The sequence below is a fragment of the Moschus berezovskii genome, chromosome 4 (assembly GCF_049115385.1).
Source record: "Moschus berezovskii isolate FMDL1 chromosome 4, NW_MosBer_1.0, whole genome shotgun sequence".
Lineage (NCBI taxonomy): Eukaryota > Metazoa > Chordata > Mammalia > Artiodactyla > Moschidae > Moschus > Moschus berezovskii.
Window position 1 is genome coordinate 12,961,548 of NC_142463.1, and position 18,920 is coordinate 12,980,467.

The window sequence follows — 18,920 nt, forward strand, 5'->3', positions numbered from 1 at the left end:
CTTTTCTCAGTTCTTGGGAGGCCATGAACTTTGAGGCCACACACTTCTTGTGACTAAGCAAGCATCTCGGGAACTTTCTGGCTTTTCCAAAGGGACCTGACTCATCATCTCCTCCTGCCATTGCCCTCGCAGCCTTTACTTCCAACACTCTGGAATGGTTGAAACCAATGGGTTAACTTGCTTTCCCTATTAAATATTTACATAAACACGCTCGGGAAGGTGTGTGTAAGTTATCAATAATGCAAGGCCAGCCTAGGCTCGGTGAGAGCTAAGAGACCCAAATTGTATCATCATAATCCATTATTCACATATAATGCGTCTATTCTCCTCCATTAGCGCAGGCAGGAAATGCCCCTGAGTGCCGGGCAGGGCTTTGGAAAGCGCAATAAATGGCGGGGAGACACATGGCAGGAGCGCGGCAGCTGTAGTTAAACAAGTGTAAATTAGCGCCCGGCCTCGCTCCCCGCCTGCATCCGGAGCAGCGGGCACGGCCTGGCAGGGAGCGGGTTACAGCACTGGGGGAGCTCGCCGTCAGTCTCGTTGCCCGCCCGAGGAGGACCATCCCCGCAGCCACGTGGGATCCCACGCCTTGCTGAGTTCCGCTTCTGCTCTGGCAAGACGGGGCTGGAATCTCAGCTGTGCCACTGAGTGGGCACAGAGGGCTGTATGCAAGCTGCCCCACGCTGAGCTTGGTGCTCCATCTGTAAAATGCAATCACGAGTTACCAGTTCAGGGTGGTGGTGTGGGGGAAATGAAATGAGGTAGGAGAAATGCCCTTGGAAAGTAAGACCATCGCTCGTCACCGCTCCCCATCCCAGTCAGGCTGTTCCAGAGCTAGGCATAGAGTGCGGGGTGCGTGCGGGACAAAGGCGAGACTGGAGGAAGACGCAGTGGTCCCCTGCTCAGCTCTGTGTCACTGCGGGAAACTGCCTCTGGGGGCCCCATTTGTGGGATCAGTTTCCTGGGCTCAGAGGGCTCAGACCACCCCATCCCCTCCAGTGTGTCTTCAGCCCCTGGGCAGCCTCATCCTTTTCTCCATCATCGCCCTGTTCCCCTGGGGGGCCAGCTTCCACAGAGCCCTGTACATCCGCAGAGATGACCCCAGATCAGATCCACCTGTGGATGTCCTGTGAACCACAAGGCTGTGTTTGAGGCCTGAAGGACACCTCGCTGGGAGTGGCATCTGAGTCCTAACTTCTTTCACTGCTGATCTTCTGTGCTGTGGGGAGTCCTGCAGACTCTGGGCCTCAGTCTTCCTCCCTGGAGAAAAAGGGAAGTAATCACACGAGTTGGTGAATACTATCACTCAGTGAAGGCGCTGTTGTTCGTTGTTGTTCGGTTGCTACGCTGTGTCTGACTCTTTGAGCCCCCATGGTCTGCATCGTGCTAGGCTTCCCTGTCCTTCACTATCTCCCAGAGTTTGCTCAGATTCAGGGTTATTGAGTTGCTGATGCTATCTGACCAACTCATCCTCTTCTGCCCTCTTCTCCTTGTATCTGCTGCCTGTGTTTGAGGACCTTCTCTGGTTCTAAGACCCCGAAGAACAGAAGTGTCATGAGATTCTAGAATCAACTATTCGGGTTCAGTGAAAGTCGCTCAGTTGTGTCCAACTCTTTGTGATCCCATGGATTGTAGCCCGCCAGGCTCCTCTGTCCATGGAATTCTCCAGGCAAGAATAGTGGAATGGGTAGCCGTTCACTTCTCCAGGGGATCGTCCCAACCCAGGGACTGAACCCAGGTCTCATGCACTGCAGGCAGATTCTTTACTGTCTGAGCTACCAGGGAATCCCAGTTCTGGTTCAGGTAATCACCAGGTTTTATCTCCATGGCTAAAGGTTTTGTTTTTTTTTTTTCCCTAGCACAGGGGCTCTGTGCGGTACACAGACAGCTATCTTGGGTCCTGGAGTCAGCTGTCCAGAGGAGTCACATTCAGCTTCAAGTTGCCCCACTGCGCCCCTCCCCTATATGGTAAGGAACCAGAAGCCCAACCCTTAAGGTCTTGACAATGATCGCTGGTCAGTGGAGGCCACGAAATATTACTACAACACTAATTTGGAAAAGCAAGGTGCTTTTATATGTGTTACTCATTAAATAGTTCCTCAATGAAGTCTGTTCACATATATTAACACCAAAGGGCACCAGCATTAAATTGCAATTGAGTGAATCTGGCAGGAACGCTTAGAATCCTCTTCCCTGCCTCATTTGGGCCAGGGGCCTAATGATTATCTAAGTGGCTAAACGGTTTAACGATTTGATGTCCTGACATCTTCACACACAGACTTCCCTTCTGGTCCTTCCTTCAGCCCAGCTCATTAGTTCTCAAACTTGAGCATGTTTGTGTAAAAATCACAGCACTGAGCTATATAAAAAGAAAACTATGTCGACCATTTAGGGAATTTCAAGAGCAATTTGGACTCTGCAGCTTTTACCTTTGCATCTTTTTACATAAGATGTAAATTCACTGGGTTAGCTGTGTGGCTTTGGTCAAGTTGTAACCCTCTCTGAGCCTGTTTCTGTATCTGTATGTGAAGATATTCATAGCTGCCTTATGGAGTATGTGAGATCTGTATATAATATGTATCTGAGAGGCAATAGGTGGGTTTGAATCCTGCTTTTAGTGCTAGCCATATAACTTTGGGCAAGTTACTTCTATACCTCAGTGTTCTCATCTATTAAATGGCGGATATTAATAGGGTCTGCCTTTTACTTGGACTGGACTCTGCATTCTGCTGTGAAGCAGAGCTGTGCTCTGGGTCAGAGCTGCCCTATCTGTGGGTGCCGTGCCAGGACGTGTGGCTGGGGTCTGCGTCCCTGGCCGGGGGCAGGGTTTCTACTCTCTGGGGGAATTGCAGTGCAGTCTCCACTAGTGGGTTGGGAGTCAGCAAGCAGTCAAAGAGAAAACTCAAAATTCAAAGAGGGTGCGACCCAGATAGTTAGACAACCCAAGGGGTCCTAGTAGAACCTTACCTACTCAAATCTCTAAATGTTCTTTGGTCCTAGGAGCTTTATCTGTGGCATACACTGAGGCTGCCAACGAACATCTATTCAGTCATTCAACACTGCGTTTCTAGGCACTGGTGAGAACACTTCGGACAACAGTTCCCATCCTCAAGGAGAACACAGTGTAGTGACTATAATGATTTAAAAAAACAATAGCAGTAACAGTAACAATAATGGCTTTCATTTGCAGAGTATGTCATGCACCACAGCCTGGCCTTTGCGCTGTCCATGCAGAACCTTATTTAATCCTCACGACAGTCCTACTTTATGGACAAGTCATCTAAGGCTCAGAGAGGTCATATGACCTCTCCAAGGTCACACAGCTAGTAAGTGCCAATGGAGAAGCTTGAATCCAGATACATTTATTTCCCTAGCTCCGCTAAAGCCCTTTTCCCTCAGAAGCAGCTTCTGAAAAAGGAGAGTCCCCTGGGCTACCAGAGACCTTCCCACAGAAGGAGGGACTGACGAGGGAAGAAGAGACCAGCTGACCTGAAGTCGCTAGCTCAGTGCCACGCTGTGGAGAAATTGTGTCCTGCTACAGACGGCGGGAGGCCAGGATGTGGGGAGCAGTAATAAGTCCCAGCTCAGCATGGACGCAGTGACTGTGAGGAAGGGCCAGCCCAGGGCTTGCTTGGGCAGTGGCCAAGCTGGCAGTGTGACACCTCTACTGTCTGATTGATAGAGCCCTGGGGACAGCAGGCATCCGAAGCTGCTCGGAGGTTGTGGGCCTGCGGACCAGGAGAAATAAAGTCTTCAAAGGCCCTGACTGAGTTGGGGAAGGGTGTGAAGCCAAGACAAGGCATCTCTCCCCAACTCCCATCCAGTCCTCTGAGGGTCTTACAGAGAGAGTTGCAGGACTGGGCAGCCCTGGAGCCTGACAGGAGCAAAGCACATGGTCTGGGGCACTGGCCAGATGTACGTGTCTCCCTCGGCCACTGGCCTGGGGAAACAGCCCTGAGAGATGTAGACGGAGGCAGTGATCTTGATGGGCCCGGCCTGGGGTCTGGGGCCCAGACCACCTTTCCAGCTTGTGAGAGAAGCCAGGAGCAGGGGCAGGAACCTGGGCTCTCTCTGCGGCTGCCCCCAACCCAGAGCCATGAAGGGGAAGGAATTCTGGGAAAGGCAGCTCCAGCTTGGCTAGGTTGGCCCAGTATGGAGCCCCCATGCTCACTGTGTGTCTTTGGCCAGGTCACTGCTCCTCTTTGAGTCTCAGCTTTTTCATCTGTAAAGTGAGAAGATGGAGTCCTCAGTGGTTCCTCATTTAATGCAAACAACTCCCCCCAAAACAAACAAACAAAAAAGCAAGTAAACAAACAAACAAAAAGAGGCAAGGATTTCCTCCTTCCCCTTTGTGTGCAAATGGTCATGAGGTTTGGTGTGAATGTGAGCTCAGTGGAGTCTGACTCTTTGCGACCCTATGGACTGTAGACCACCAGGCTCCTCTGTCAATGGGATTTTCCAGGCAAGAACACTGGAGTGGGTTGCTATTTCCTTCTCTAGGGGATCTTCTCAACCCAGGGATGGAACCCTCATCCTCTGCTTTGGCAGGTAGATTCTTTAGCACTGGGCCACCTGGGGTCTCCTTGAAATCAGTGTGCAGATCCCCAGGACTCCAAGGCCCCAGGTAGGAGAACCTGGGCTGGATCACGTTGTAGATTCCTGATTCCTCTGACAGCGGAAGTGAGCAGAAGTAAGATGGTGCTTGTAGTCAGAAGAACTGAGCCCAAGATTTGTCACTGGGATATTGAATGAGGCCTCTAATCTCTTTGAGCCTTGGTTTCCCCACCTGTATAATAAGGACGGTTCTTTTTGACCTTTCAGGTGACCATAACGTGGATGTCCTCAGAGGCTGGGGTAAAATTCAGAGGGTTCGAGAGGCTTCATAGTTGGTGACTCCAGATCAGTGCTGGCTCTGTGGGAACTGTTGTGCCGTGCTAAGGACAGAGGTGTGATTTCATTCTGTCTCCTCCAGGAAGCCCTCCAGCCTGTGGGGGAGACAAGGGGTTTTGTCTATGGAAGTCACTTACACAAAACATTCTGGGGCTTTGGGGGAGAAGGAGACACATTCTACTGCAGTCTTGTTTGAAGAGGGAGAGTATGACTCTGACCTTGAGGAGTGGACATGGCTGTGACAGCTTAGGTGGATGGCAAGAGCCTCGGGAGGAGGGCAGGGCTGGGCCAAGGCGTGGAGTCAGGAGCGTGCAGTGATCATTTGGGACTGGGAAGGACTGGGGTGCAATGGAGCAGGGGGTGTGCCAGTAGGGAGAGGAAGGGCTATGTTGGAAAAGGGGTGAGGATTAGCTTGTAGAGTCTTGACTTCTTGCTAAAGATGCTCAGCCAGGATTAGTTGACACAGCAGGGAGTGGGAAGCAATGCAAAGTGAGGCACCAGGGTCCCCATGTCCTTCAGCCTTCTGGGATCATTCTTCCACATCTCCAAAAGATAACTCAAACCCTTTCCCGTCATGAAGCCCCCCGCCGAAGCATTCCCATGGATCCCTGAAGGGAGCTTTTGATCCTTTCAGTCTACACTGCAGTTGGCTTCTGCACCTAGCCCTATCCCTGCAGGACCCATCCTCACTCGCTGTCTGCTTTACTCCAAGGTGGAACTTGTCTGATGCCTCTGCTCCTGGAGGGTCCCATTGGCCCAGGGCTGATAGGTGGAGCAGACATCTAGCCATGGTTTACAGGACAGTCTGGGGCAATTATTGTTGCCCTGGAGTCAGCCTGCACCTTGGAAGGAGTATCTACAATGTGGAAATCAGCAAGCAAATCAGTTCGTGTTGCCCCTCTGCCAGCACACCACTGATGACAGCTCAAAGCAAACCGCACTAAGGGAAAGGACCCCAAGTTTTTGGCCATGTTGCTGGCATTCTTCTCTTCCCAGAACATTCCCATCTCTCCCAGATCTTCTGGGAGACTCTAAATTCCATGCACAGTTCAATTCTCTCTTGTCTTCACAATCTATTGATATTTCCAGACTGTGCCCTGGTGGGGGAGGGGTTTCATATTTTACACTCTAACAGGCTCACCACACTAGTTTCCTTGTACTCCTTGGAGGCACTTGCAGACAGGATAGCTTTAAATAGATTTATTTTTTTCCCCCTGCTATGTAAGTTGGCTAAGTTGGATTCAAAAGGTGGTTCTGCAGATATTAAAAGTGATAATTGGGATGCGTGAAACAATATGGAGGAAGCTTGTAGGTCACATGCTAAGATCCTGCATTCTCCTGCACAGATGTATGAATATATACGTATGGTGACACTGCAGCACCGCTTGTCATAAACATTGGAAATACCTTAATTGCCTGGCAATGCAGCGATAAGTAAAATAAGCAATGAGATGCACACGGTGGATGAAAAGGTAGAAGCGGCTCTCTAGATGCACGGACTTGGAAATATCCACAACATTGTTCCATGAAAGAGTTGTGAACAGAATTGATATATATTTTCCTGTAAAGAAGTTCTAAAGTGTTCATATATACATGTGTGTGTATTTATAGATATAGAAAACTATCTGGAAGGACAAGCCTTAAGCTTTTTTCCCCTTCTTATTTATTTAATGGACACATAGTTGCTTTACAATGTTGTGTTAGTTTCAGGTGTACAGGTGTGTATATGTATATATATTTTCTTTTTCAGATTCTTTTCCATTATAGGCTGTTACAAGATACAGAATACAGTTCCCTGTGCTATGCAGTGGGTCCTTGTTGTTTATATTACACATAGTAGTGTATATCTGTTAATCACAAACTCCTAATTTATCCCTTCCCCACCCAGGCCTTAAACTATTAATAACGTTAGTCTTAGAGAGTAGGTGTCTGTGTGTGGGGGAAATGTTCCCTTTCTATAATTTATTTAAAATAAATTTATCATTTATTTCTATTTCTATAGTGTATTTCTGCATTGTTTTAATTTGTTACCATGGGCATATAGGGCTTATATAATGTTTTAAAAGTCAACAATTTTTGCAAAGAGAAAATGCGTACAACAAAATGTCAAGTACAAGTGGTAGGCTGTAAAATTGTTTACAGACAGTGGTGATCACTCTACAGAAACCTGCGTCTGGGCAGACAGGAATAGAATAAGAAAGAGCTTCCCGCAAAAAGTGGTTGGTGACTAGGGTGGGTCCAGGGAGGGTTCTTTTTCCTCTTCCAGAAGACTGGGCAGGCTGAGATCTGGGACTTCTTAAATTCCTCCCAGCATCTCCCTTCATTATACCCCCGGCCCATGTTCCCGTCACTTACAGGTGGCAGTGGGTATCAGCTATTCAATTATTTTCAAATAGTTGAGCTTGGGTCTGGATTGAATAAATCACACTGACGCCAATTTCCGGGGAAGTCCTTTCATATTTTATGATGCCCCCACCTTCCCCACCCTTCCTTCCTTGTGTTTCTGTTAACGAACCTGCAGACTGAATCCTGCCGGACGTCCCCACTGCTCAGCCCGGATGGAAATGCTGCTGCTCCAAGCATCGGGCTTCTGAGTTTTTTTTTTCCTTTCCCTCCTCACAGTCCTGGGGAAATTGATATGCAGGCAGGATTATGCTTTGTTTAAAGCTCAGCCCTGGCTTCTGAAAGAATACATTATCCAAATCGGTGTATGTGGTTGAAATTCTACAAAACTCAGTGGCAGCACACGTGGCTTGCCAATGAGATGTCCAGCTGGGTCTCCTGCAGCATAAATGCCCGGGATCAGAGAATATAACCATGGAAAACCATCCACTAGGGGATATTCCCGGTGTCAATAATTTATCCTGCTGATGGTAGAACGCTGACCTCCCACATCTCTCTGCCACCACTGTGGACACCCAGTATGGCATCCAACTCCGTGTCCTGGAGTTGGGTGCGACTTCCTGTCTTCTTCCCGGCTCCTTTAGCCTCCGGATTTGTTCAAAGGGCTGAATGAACACGAACACAGAGACCACAGGTTTTTTGTTCTGTCTTTTGGTTTGTTTATCTTTTTATTTTCTAAGCAGGTTCTGAAGGAACCGAGCCTGATTTGGACTTTGGAATTCTGGAATGGCAAGGGGAAGAGGTGGACTTGGCCTCGCGTGTTTCAGTGTCTCTTCTGGCCTTGCGTCTCCTCCGTGGCTGGGGCACAGGGGGAACAACTCATTGGCAATAATTTGGGAGCCACCCTAGTCCTACTTGCTCTTTAAATGCTAGAGTTTTAATGATTTAGGAACCAAAAGAATAACTAAGGAGCCCAGCAGTCATTATCTCAAATAATGAGACTTTTTAATGCAAAATCAATGTTTGTTATAATGAAAATAGATTCCTCAGCTCCTGCAGGGCCAAATGTACAAATCTTTTCTGCTGTTAAATAAAATGTGACGGCTCATTTTCAGGAGGATGGTGAGCATTTTTATTCAAGAATAAAAATAAAATGTCAGAACTTATTTACTTTTATTAAGTGCTCATTCTCAATCAGATACTCTAATCAATATCTAATTGGAGGTGAGGAAACGAAAAATAATTTTTATGCCAGCTTGGAGAAGGGAAGGAAAGTAGAAAGAAGGCATAGTAGAAAGAGAAAGCCATAAAATACATTTTCAGTTGTAGTAATAGAAATATTTATCGAGTGGATATACAGTTCCAGGACGGAACTAAATGCTTTGCATGTGTTTATGGTCGTACTTTCACAATAATCTTATATCGGCACTTTTGTGGTCCCTATATACAGATGATAAAACTGAGGCTTGCAGAAGATGATTACCCATAGTCTCATGTTTACTGTGTGATTGTAAGCCAGGTCTGTATGACCCCTTAACTCCAGCTCTTGATTATTTTACCTATCTGTCCTCTCTGGCTACCTTTATAGAAAATGTCTTTTATTTTAATTTTTTTAAGTGAGCCATTCTTGAGAGATGAGCTTTGTCAATAGCAGAAGTTTTACTCCAATGGCACTGAAACTGTAAGCTTAAAATCATTTTGGAAAGTAAACCTTTTTCCTTAAGTATATTAATTACTTCTCTGTCTTGAGAAGTAGAGTGGATCGAAGATATTTTACTTTTTTTAAAAAAGTGACTCAGAACTCAACTGCCATGGGAGGAAGCTACAGTCTAGTAGGAGAAACACAACAGGAGAAGTGATCTGGGACCCTGGCTTTTACGCCCGGGACCGTGTGCTTTGGGCGGGCAACTTGCTTTCTCCGTGAGAGGCTGGCCCTGGGAGGGTCTCTGATTTTAGTTACAGGGAGATGGGTTACATCAATTTAAGGAAGAACCTTCTACAGATTAGAGTTATCTGAAAAATGGCTGGGCTGCCTCTGGAGGGAGAGAATGTCTCTTTCCTGGGGGTGTTCAATCAAGACCAATTGTGGAGATGATTTAGATGATAAGAAATTAGCCTCATTCTCTTTAGGTGGGTCAGCACACTTTTTCTCTAAAGGACCAAAAAAGTAACTCTTTTAGGTTCCCAGTGACTCAACTCTACCACTGTAGAGCAGATGCAGCCAAAGACACTGTGTAAGTGAATAAGTGTGTCTGTGTTCCAAGAAAACTTCATTTACAAAAAGAGGTGGACGGCCATTTCGAGTCGTGATTTGCCAACCCCTGTTCTAAGTTCTCTCAATTAGAAACTTCATGATTCTCTTCTTATCCCTTTAGTCACTGAGCTGGGCTGAGGACTGGTACCAGGGCCTTTGATAAGGAATAATAATGAATTAGCCCTTCCATAACTCTTGCCTGTGCTGGGCACCTTTACAAGCTCTTTATATATTGACTCCTTTCATCCTCACAAAACAGTCTTAGAAAGAGGATGCCAATGTTATTATTATTCCCATTTTACACATGAGGCTACTGAGACCCAAGGAAACTAAGGAGCTCACACAGGTTTGTGCAGCTGGTAAGAGATGGAGCTGGGCTGCACAGCCAGGCAGTGTGGCTCCAAGGTCCGTGCCCCCAACCCCTGTAACACCTGCCATTTACTTCCTCATGTTGGATAAGTTACTACTCTTTGTAATATGACTAATCCCACCCTTACAGTCTACCAGCTGTGTGATCTCAGGCAAGTCACCTACCCTCTCTGAACTGTGGCTTCCTAGCCAGATAATGGGAATGATGATATTTCTCATGGGGGGCTTTCGAGGCTGCAAGTTTTGGTCAAGCACCTTATTTAGGACCTGGAGCATAGCAGCTACTCAGAGAATGCTAACTGCTGCCTCTCCTTAACCACTTCTGGAGAATAGAGGGATTGCTGAGAAACAAAGGGAGGGTCTTGCCTGAACACTCAAAGTGACAGATTCCTACCATTTCTTACAGGATTTTTTTTTTTTTTTAATCTTTAACAGTTTGTTGTAAAATTGTACTTTCCCTACAAGGAAGTACTTTGGCCCTCATTGCTGGGGTTGGGGGGTGCCTCATCTGAATTATGTCTCTGCCAAGGGGTCTGAATCTCTCCGGAGATGCCACTGTTGTGGGGTCTGAACTGGGAACTCTGACCCCCAGGTTGTGGGTAATGATGCCTCTGGTCACTCCAGCCTGGTGCTAGAAACCTCCAGCCCTTCAGCTATCACGCCATGATGTAAGGATCTGGCATGTTGTACACTCGGTCCAGGGGTGGTTACTGTCTCTTTTGCAATGTATCAAGTACTTTATGCCAGGCCCTGTGCCTAGTATTTTTCATATATTATCTCATTATAACCTTGCCAAACCCTGTGAAGGCATTTCTGTTATCATTCACATTTTGCAGAGGAAGAAACTAAGGCTTAGAGATATTAAGTTACTTGTCCAAGATCACCATTAAGTAGTAGGGCCACAATTCAACCCCAAGAAGCCTGAGTCTAAGGACTATGTCTTATCTCCCTTTGCTGTATCTGTTAGGTCACCAATCCTGTTTGTTTCTACCTGAAAACCACACTGCAAACTCAATTTCTTGCTATCTCTACAGCTACCTCCTGGGTTAAGATTATTGCAGTAGCCTGACAACAAATCTCTCTGTTTTTATGCTTGTACCTTCATGCCATATTTTATTCTCAAAATCATCTATGTGATACTTTTCTTAAAAAATCATCTCTATCACAGTTTAATTTTCATATAATAAAAGTCATTCACTTTAGACATGCAATCCAACGAGTTTCGACAGATGTAGATAGTCAAGTTTACCGTCACTGTGTTGAAGATATGGAACATTTCTATGAGTGTGTGAGTAATTTGAAAACTTTTTTTAAAAGTTAAATCATGTCACCATTCTACTCAACATTTTCTAAGTGTTTCCTATTTCCTTTAAGTAAGTCAAAATTCTTCTTTATATTAAAATTTTTTGATATATAGTTAATTTAAAATGTTTGTTAGTTTCAAATGTATAGCAAAGTGACTTGATTATGTGTTTATATACCTATATTCTCTTTCAGGTTTTCTTCCCTTCAGTTCAGTTCAGTCACTCAGTCCTGTTTGACTCTCTGATCCCATGGACTGTAGCACGCCAGGCTTCCCTGTCCATCACGAATTCTCATGTCCATCGAGTCGGTGATGTCATCCAACCATCTCATTCTCTGTCATCCCCTTCTCCTCCCACCTTCAGTCTTTCCCAGCATCAGGGTCTTTTCAAATGAGTCAGTTCTTTGCATCAGGTAGCCAAAGTATTTGAGCTTCAGCATCAGCATCAGTCCTTCCAGTGAATATTCAGGACTGATCTCCTTTAGGATGGACTGGTTGGATCTCCTTGCTGTCCAAGGGATTCTCAAGAGTCTCCTCCAACACCACAGTACAAAAGTATCAATTCTTCAGTGCTCAGCTTTCTTTATAGTCCAACCCTTACATCCATACATGACTACTGGAAAAACCACAGCTTTGACTAAACAGACCTTTGTTGGCAAAGTATGTCTCTGCTTTTTCATATGCTGTCTAGGTTGGTCATAGCTTTTCTTTCAAGGAGCAAGCGCCTTTTAATTTCATGGCTGTAGTCACCATGGCTGCAGTGATTTTGGAGGCCAAGAAAATAAAGTCTGTCACATGTTTCCATTGTTTCCCCATCTATTTGTCATGAAGTGATGGGACCAGATGCCATGATCTTAGTTTTTTGAATGTTGAGTTTTAAGCCAGCTTTTTCACTCTCCTCTTTCACTTTCATCAAGAGGCTCTTTTGTTCCTCTTTGCTTTCTGCCATACGGGTTGTGTATATCTGAGGTTATTGATATTTGTCCCAGAAATGTTGATTCCAGCTTCTGCTTCATCCAGTCTTGCATTTTGCATGATGTACTCTGCATATAAATTAAATAAGTAGGGTGACTATAGACAGCCTTGATGTACTCCTTTCCCAGTATGGAACCGGTCCTTCGTTCCATGTCTGGTTCTAACTGTTGCTTCCTTACCTGCATACAGGTTTCTCAGGAGGCAGGTCAGGTATTCTAGTATTCCTATCTCTTGAACAGTTTTCCACAGTTTCTTGTGATCCATGTAGTCAAAGGGTTTAACCTAGTCAATGAAGCAGAAGCAGATGTTTTTTTCTGGAACTCTCTTGCTTTTTCAATGATCCAATGGATGTTGGCAATTTGATCTGTGGTTCCTCTGCCTCTTCTAAATCCAGCTTGAACATCTGGAAGTTCTCGGTTCATGTACCATTGAAGCCTGGCTTGGAGGATTTTGAGCATTACTTTATTAGCATGTGAGATGAATGCAATTTTGCAGTAGTTTGAACATTCTTTGGCATTGCCTTTCTTTGTGATTGAAATGAAAACTGACCTTTTCCAGTCCTGTGGCCATTGATGAGTTTTTCAAATTTGCTGACATATTGAGTGCAGCACTTTCACAGCATCATCTTTTAGGATTTGAAATAGCTCAACTGGAATTCCATCACCTTCACTAGCTTTGTTAGTGACGCTTCCTAAGTCATGTCCAACTCTTGTGACCCCATGGACTGGGGTGCCTGCCAGGCTCCTTTATCCATGGGATTCTCCAAGAAAGAATACTGGAATGTGTTTCCATTTCCTTCTCCAGGGAATCATCCTGACCCAGGGCTCTAACCCAGATCTCCTGCATTGCAGGTGGATTCTTTACTGACTGTACTACGAGGGAAGCCTTTTTCCCATAAAAGTTATTATAAGATACTGAGTGTATTTTCCTGCGCTCTACAGTAGGTCCTGGTTTACCTGTTTTATATACTGTAGCGTGTATATGTTAATACCAGGTTCCTAGTCTATTCCTCCTCTCTCACCATTGCCTTTGGTAATCATGAGTTTGTTTTCTATGTCTGTTAGTCTATTTCTGTTTTGTAAATAGATTTATTTGTATTTTTAAAAATATTCCACTTATAAGTGATATCATAAAATATTTGTCTTTCTCTATCTGACTTATTTCACTTAATATGATAATCTCTAGGTCCATCCACGTTGCTGTAAATGGCATTATTTCATTCTTTTTCATTCAATTATATATATTCCATTATATATATATCTATATATATATATCTCACATCTTCATTATCTGTTCCTCTGTAGATGGACACTTAAGTTCCAAAACACATGGAAATGTCTGGGCTATTGTAAAAAGCCAAAATTCTTATGATGTCTTTGCTGTGGCAAGTGAAAAGCTACCTGGCTACCAAACAATTTCATTTTCCTCTTGCACAAAGGAAGGCCAGGATTTTTTTTTTTGTCCTTGCATCTGGTTGGGGCAATGTGACTAGCTCTGGCCACTGGAGAGTAAACAGAAGGGATGTCTACCTTGTCCAGGCCTGGGACTTAAAATTTCTAGAGAAATCTGCACTCTTTCTTTCCTTCCATTGCCAGCTAGAGGCAGAAGACCCCAAGCAATGCTCTGAGGCCTACAGGATCCAGGAATCACTAGAAAGATGACTCGGGCCCATGTCAGGCTGGGATGTGAGCAGAGACATGCCTCTATCCTGTTATGCCTCTGAAATTTTGGCCAGGGGAATTAACACAGGAGTGAGTGTTGACCCCATCCAATACAAAAGCTCTGTTGGTTCTGGCCTCTGCTGCACCTCCCACCTTGTCTCCCACCACTCTCCCTTGAACTCTCCTCTCTAGCCACACTTATCCTCAGGTATGCTTCTGCCACAGGGCCTTTGCACTCACTATTTGTGGTAGGCTGAGTAATTCCCCTTGCCCCCCAAGATATCCATGTCATAATTCCTGGTGAGAATCACCTTATATGGCAGAAGGGATTTTGCAGCTGTGATTAAATTAAGGGTGTGGACATGGACAGATTATCCTGGATTATCTTGGTGGGTCCAATGCAATCACGTGCTTTCTTTTTTCTTTTTTTTAAAGTCTTCATTGAATTTGTTACAGTATTGCTTCCATTTTTTAATGTTTTGGTTTTTTGGCCCTAAGGCATGTGGGGTCTTAGCTCCCCGACCAGGGATTGAACCCTCACACCCTTCAGTGGAAGGTGAAATCTTAACCACTGGGCCACCAGGGAAGTCCTCACATGTTTCCTTACATGAAGGAGGCAGAGGGAGACTTGGCTGCAGAGGAGAAGGCAATGTGGTGATGAAAGGAGAAACTGCAATGGTGGGACCATGAGCCAAGGAATGCCAAGGAATTCGGACACTACCAGCAGCTGGAAGAAGGGAGTTGATTCTTCCCAGGATCCTCCAGAAGGAGGCAGCTGTTGACACCTTGATTTTAGTTCTGGAAGACTCATTTCAAACTTAATGTCTCCAGAACTATAAGAGAATAAATTTCTGTTGTTTTAAGCCACTATTTATTTTTTCTGTTTCAATGAGAAATGACTACATTGTTCCTTCTGTCTGAGCTGCTCCTTCCCCAGGTGACTGAATGGTTGCCTCCCTTACTTCCTTTAGTACTTGGCGCAAATATTTGCCACCTTCTCAATAAACTACCCTGTTTAGGAGGGCACTTCCTGGGACTTCCTCTCCCCCTTCTCCATTTTCCTGTCTCCAGAGCACTTGATAACTGGCTGACTTACATAGTCTATTGATTTTATTTTGCTTAATTATTTCCTCCCTTCATTAGAATGTGAGTTCCAATAACAGCAGGACCTTATGCTGCATTCCCTAGAACAATGTCTGGCACTCAGTAAGCAGCAGTAGTCCTTTGTTGAGTGAATGAATAAGTAATTGGCTAAGAGGCCCATTGGGTGAGCAGAGCTTTCCAGGTGCCCAGTAAGTTTTAGGGCTCTCTGGAGTGGTCTCAGGCTGAGTGGTCCCATCAGTCACCCTCTACTGTACAGCTCCTCATCCTGTGAGAAGCTATTGGGGAAGATCTGAGGCGCTATTGGGCCCTGCCCCCAAGGGGTGTTCCCTTGAGCTGGGAGAGAAGGCTTGGTTGTAGATTAGGATAAAGCAGAATGGGATCAGGACCATGGAGAGGTCCAGCTGGGGTGCTCAGATTAGGGCAGGATGATTCCTGGAAGATGGTCAGTCTGGATGGGCTGAGCAGGCCATGGACTGGGGAGGGGAGAGGGTACTCAGGATGAGAGACCAGTGGGAGTAAAGGCCCAGAATGGGTCATTGTGAAGGTGTGTTGGGACATCTTAGCAGTTTCCTTTCGTAGAGTACATGGTGTGTGCTGGGGAAAATTGTGAGGGGGAACGGAGAAGTGGGAAGGGGCTAGATCAAGAAGGACCTTTAACTTCACTTTAAGAAAACAGATTTCATTCTGCATGGGGAGGGGAGCATTAAGGGTCATTGGAAAAGTATTCCAAGAGGGGGGAAGCATACTTGTAATTCCACTCCATCTACAGGACTCATAAATCCACGTTGTTGTTGCTGTTGTTTTGATGGGCATGGGAAAAACAATTAAATCTTTATTTTCACCAACTTGTAACTGAAATGCAGCATCTCCTTCTATTACAAATGTAGGTAATGAACCGCAGTAGAATTATTAGTACCAGAACTTGGTCATCAAGAGAAATCACAGACATTACAGTTGTAACAACTATCTTGAAATATCGTTTAAGCTCCTTAGAACTCATAGTTGCTTTAAAGACACCACTAGATCTTCCTATTTAATATGTTAATGAAGAAGCCCTTATACATCTATTATTTATTTTTCATAGATTCAATTTGAATATTTTGATGTAAGTGAAGAGGAACTAAAAAGCCTCTTGATGAAAGTGAAAGAGGTGAGTGAAAAGGTTGGCTTGAAGCTCAACATTCAGAAGACAAAGATCATGGCATCTGATCCCATCACTTCATGGGAAATAGATGGGGAAACAGTGGAAGCAGTGTCAGACTTTATTTTTTTGGGCTCCAAAATCACTGCAGATGTTGATTGCAGCCATGAAATTAAAAGATACTTACTCCTTGGAAGGAAAGTTATGACCAACCTAGATGGCATGTTAAAAAGCAGAGACATTACTTTGCCTACCAGGGTCCGTCGAGTCAAGGCTATGGTTTTTCCCGTGGTCATGTATGGATGTGAGAGTTGGACTGTGAAGAAAACTGATCGCCGAAGAATTGATGCTTTTGAACTGTGGTGCTGGAGAAGACTCTCGTGCTGCGATTCATGGGGTAGCAAAGAGTCGGACATGACTGAGTGACTGAACTGAACTGAACTGATACTTCAAAACAGTTTGTTCTCTTTCTAATCCTATGCATTTTATTTCCTCATTTTAAAACATCATTCGGAGAAGGATCCATAGACTTTCCTGGGTGATACATGGCATTAAAAACAGGTTAAGAAATCTCGCATGGAGCTTTTGCTGATCCTTCACAAGTTCCCTCTCCCTCTCAGTTCCTATAGGTCCAGTTGGCATTTTTATTATGCTTCATTCTGCCTGTGATCCAGGCACTGATGGACCTGTCCAACCTCCCCTGGAGGCAAGACTGTGTCTGATTCATTTGTGTATTCCTCCTGGTGTTGTTTGGTGCATAATAGATGTACAAAGAGTGCTTGGAAAGAGTCAGACATGACTTAGCTACAGAACAACAAAGTGATTGTAAACTCAATAAATGAGTGGGGGCCGTATGGGTCAATGAATGAGGGAATGAGCACTGAGCAAAGTGGGAAGAACCCTCAAGCCTCTGTGAGTTCTCAGATATGTTATCAAATCAAATCCCATAGCTCTATCAGAAAAGGGAATTTGAGGTTCAAGATGTTCAAGCATGTCTCCTCAAATGACCTGTATATCAAGGTCCTACTCTTTACCTGTCCCAGACATTAAAGACACCTGTGAGACTGTGCATTTATTTCCTTTGCAAATCTTTCCCTTAATAATCACATTATTACATCAAATCCTGGGTCTGGTTTTCAGCCCTGTGGCAGCGGGAGATGAGTCTCTTTTAAGGATGTTGTGGCATCTCTGGTTTTCAAAGCATACCTTAAGCTATCAGTTGGCTTTCCTGCACCCATCTTTTTATTTTTACAAGGCTTTCAAGGCCATCAAAAGCAGCTAGCTCTTACCACAATCCTTATAATTTCCTCCAGACTGATCAAGCCCCACTCCATATTCCTATGCCTCACCTTCCCCCTGTATCTTATCTCATGAACCACAGGTTAAAATTTAATGTTATTTGTGAAGCCCCATATACCAAAGGTTATCACCAGTCCACTCTCCACCAGCAATGGGGTCTGTACTGTCTACAGAAGGAGGCAATCCAACTGAATCCCATCCTGAAGATCTGCTCTCTAGGACCACACTTAGTACCATCTGCCATAGCCCTGGTTTCCAGAAAACAGCATGTGTACATGCTCATTTGCTCAGTCTGACTCTTGGGACCCCAAGGACTGTAGCCTGCCAGGCTTCTCTGTCCATGGGATTTCCCAGGCAGAAATACTGGAGTGGGTTGCCATGTCCTTCTCCAGGGGATTTCCCCAACCCAAGGATTGAACCTGTGTCTCCTGCGTTGGCAGGGGCTTCTTTACCACTGAACCACCTGGGAAGTCCTCCAGAAAACAGAGCCTGAGACACGAGTTTACAGGATCACAGGAGTGGCGAGTGCAATTCCAGGGCCGCAAGAGTGAGGGGAGTGTAGAGCAAGGCAGGGAGAGGGAAGAGGGGCGCAGACGCCAGGGAGCGCAATACTGAGCCTCACCAAGCACAGTTCTCAGGCAGCTGGCTGCTGGTCTCAGGTGGATCTTCCCGCCTGCAGGACCACACTGGCCGTTAGAATAGACTGGTGACTATCCAGTAATGATGGGGGAGGTCAGAGCGGGAATTTATCCTCAGGCTTCCTCTCGCCTCCTGTCTAAGCTTGCCCCACAGGATGACAACTCTCCTGCACTTCTGGGTTGTGTCACCCACCCCTTTGGTGGCCCTGAAGGAATTGGAAGCCATGCTTTCCGGTGTGCTGCTTTTCTATGGGTGCAGAAATGGAGGGGGAATCAGGGGACTCCTGGCCCCCTACCATTTGTGGAGCCTCACGATGTATATCAGGAGCTGCATGCAGCCTTGACACTCTTTGTGGGCCCCGGGCCCTGGAGGAGGTCTAGGGCGGCAGAACTGCAAGTTTCCTGAAGCTGTGCTGGAGCCCGGCCCACCTGGAGAGGCCGTCAGTGTGATGACAGCTGGGGCAGACCCAGAAGTCAAGGACACTGGAGCCAGCAAGGCCAAGAGGACTTGAGATCACACAAGAGTTTCTGTGGAACCCTGGGAAACAGTCAGACGAGGCCATTCTTAGGCTCAGACTACCCATGATTTCTTACCGCAGTGGCCCACAGACCCTCCCCAGTGGGACCCCTGCTGTTTCCACCTCCCATGGCTTATTTGCTCCAGCAGCACCAAGCTCCCTGCCTTTCCTCAAACCCACCACACCCTTCCTCCTTGGGACCTGCCTTTCTCTGCCTGAAATGCTCTTCTCTCACATACCTGTCTGCCTGTCTCCTTAATTCCCTTTGGGTCTCCCATCCGATATCAGGAGGCCTCCCCTGCCCACCTTATGTTACTGTAAAAGGGCACTTTATTCCCTGCCCCCTTCCCAGCTCTCTTTCCTTACCCTGTTCCTGACATCTTATACATTTAAATAGTGGTTTCTCGTCTGTGTTCCCTGAGCTA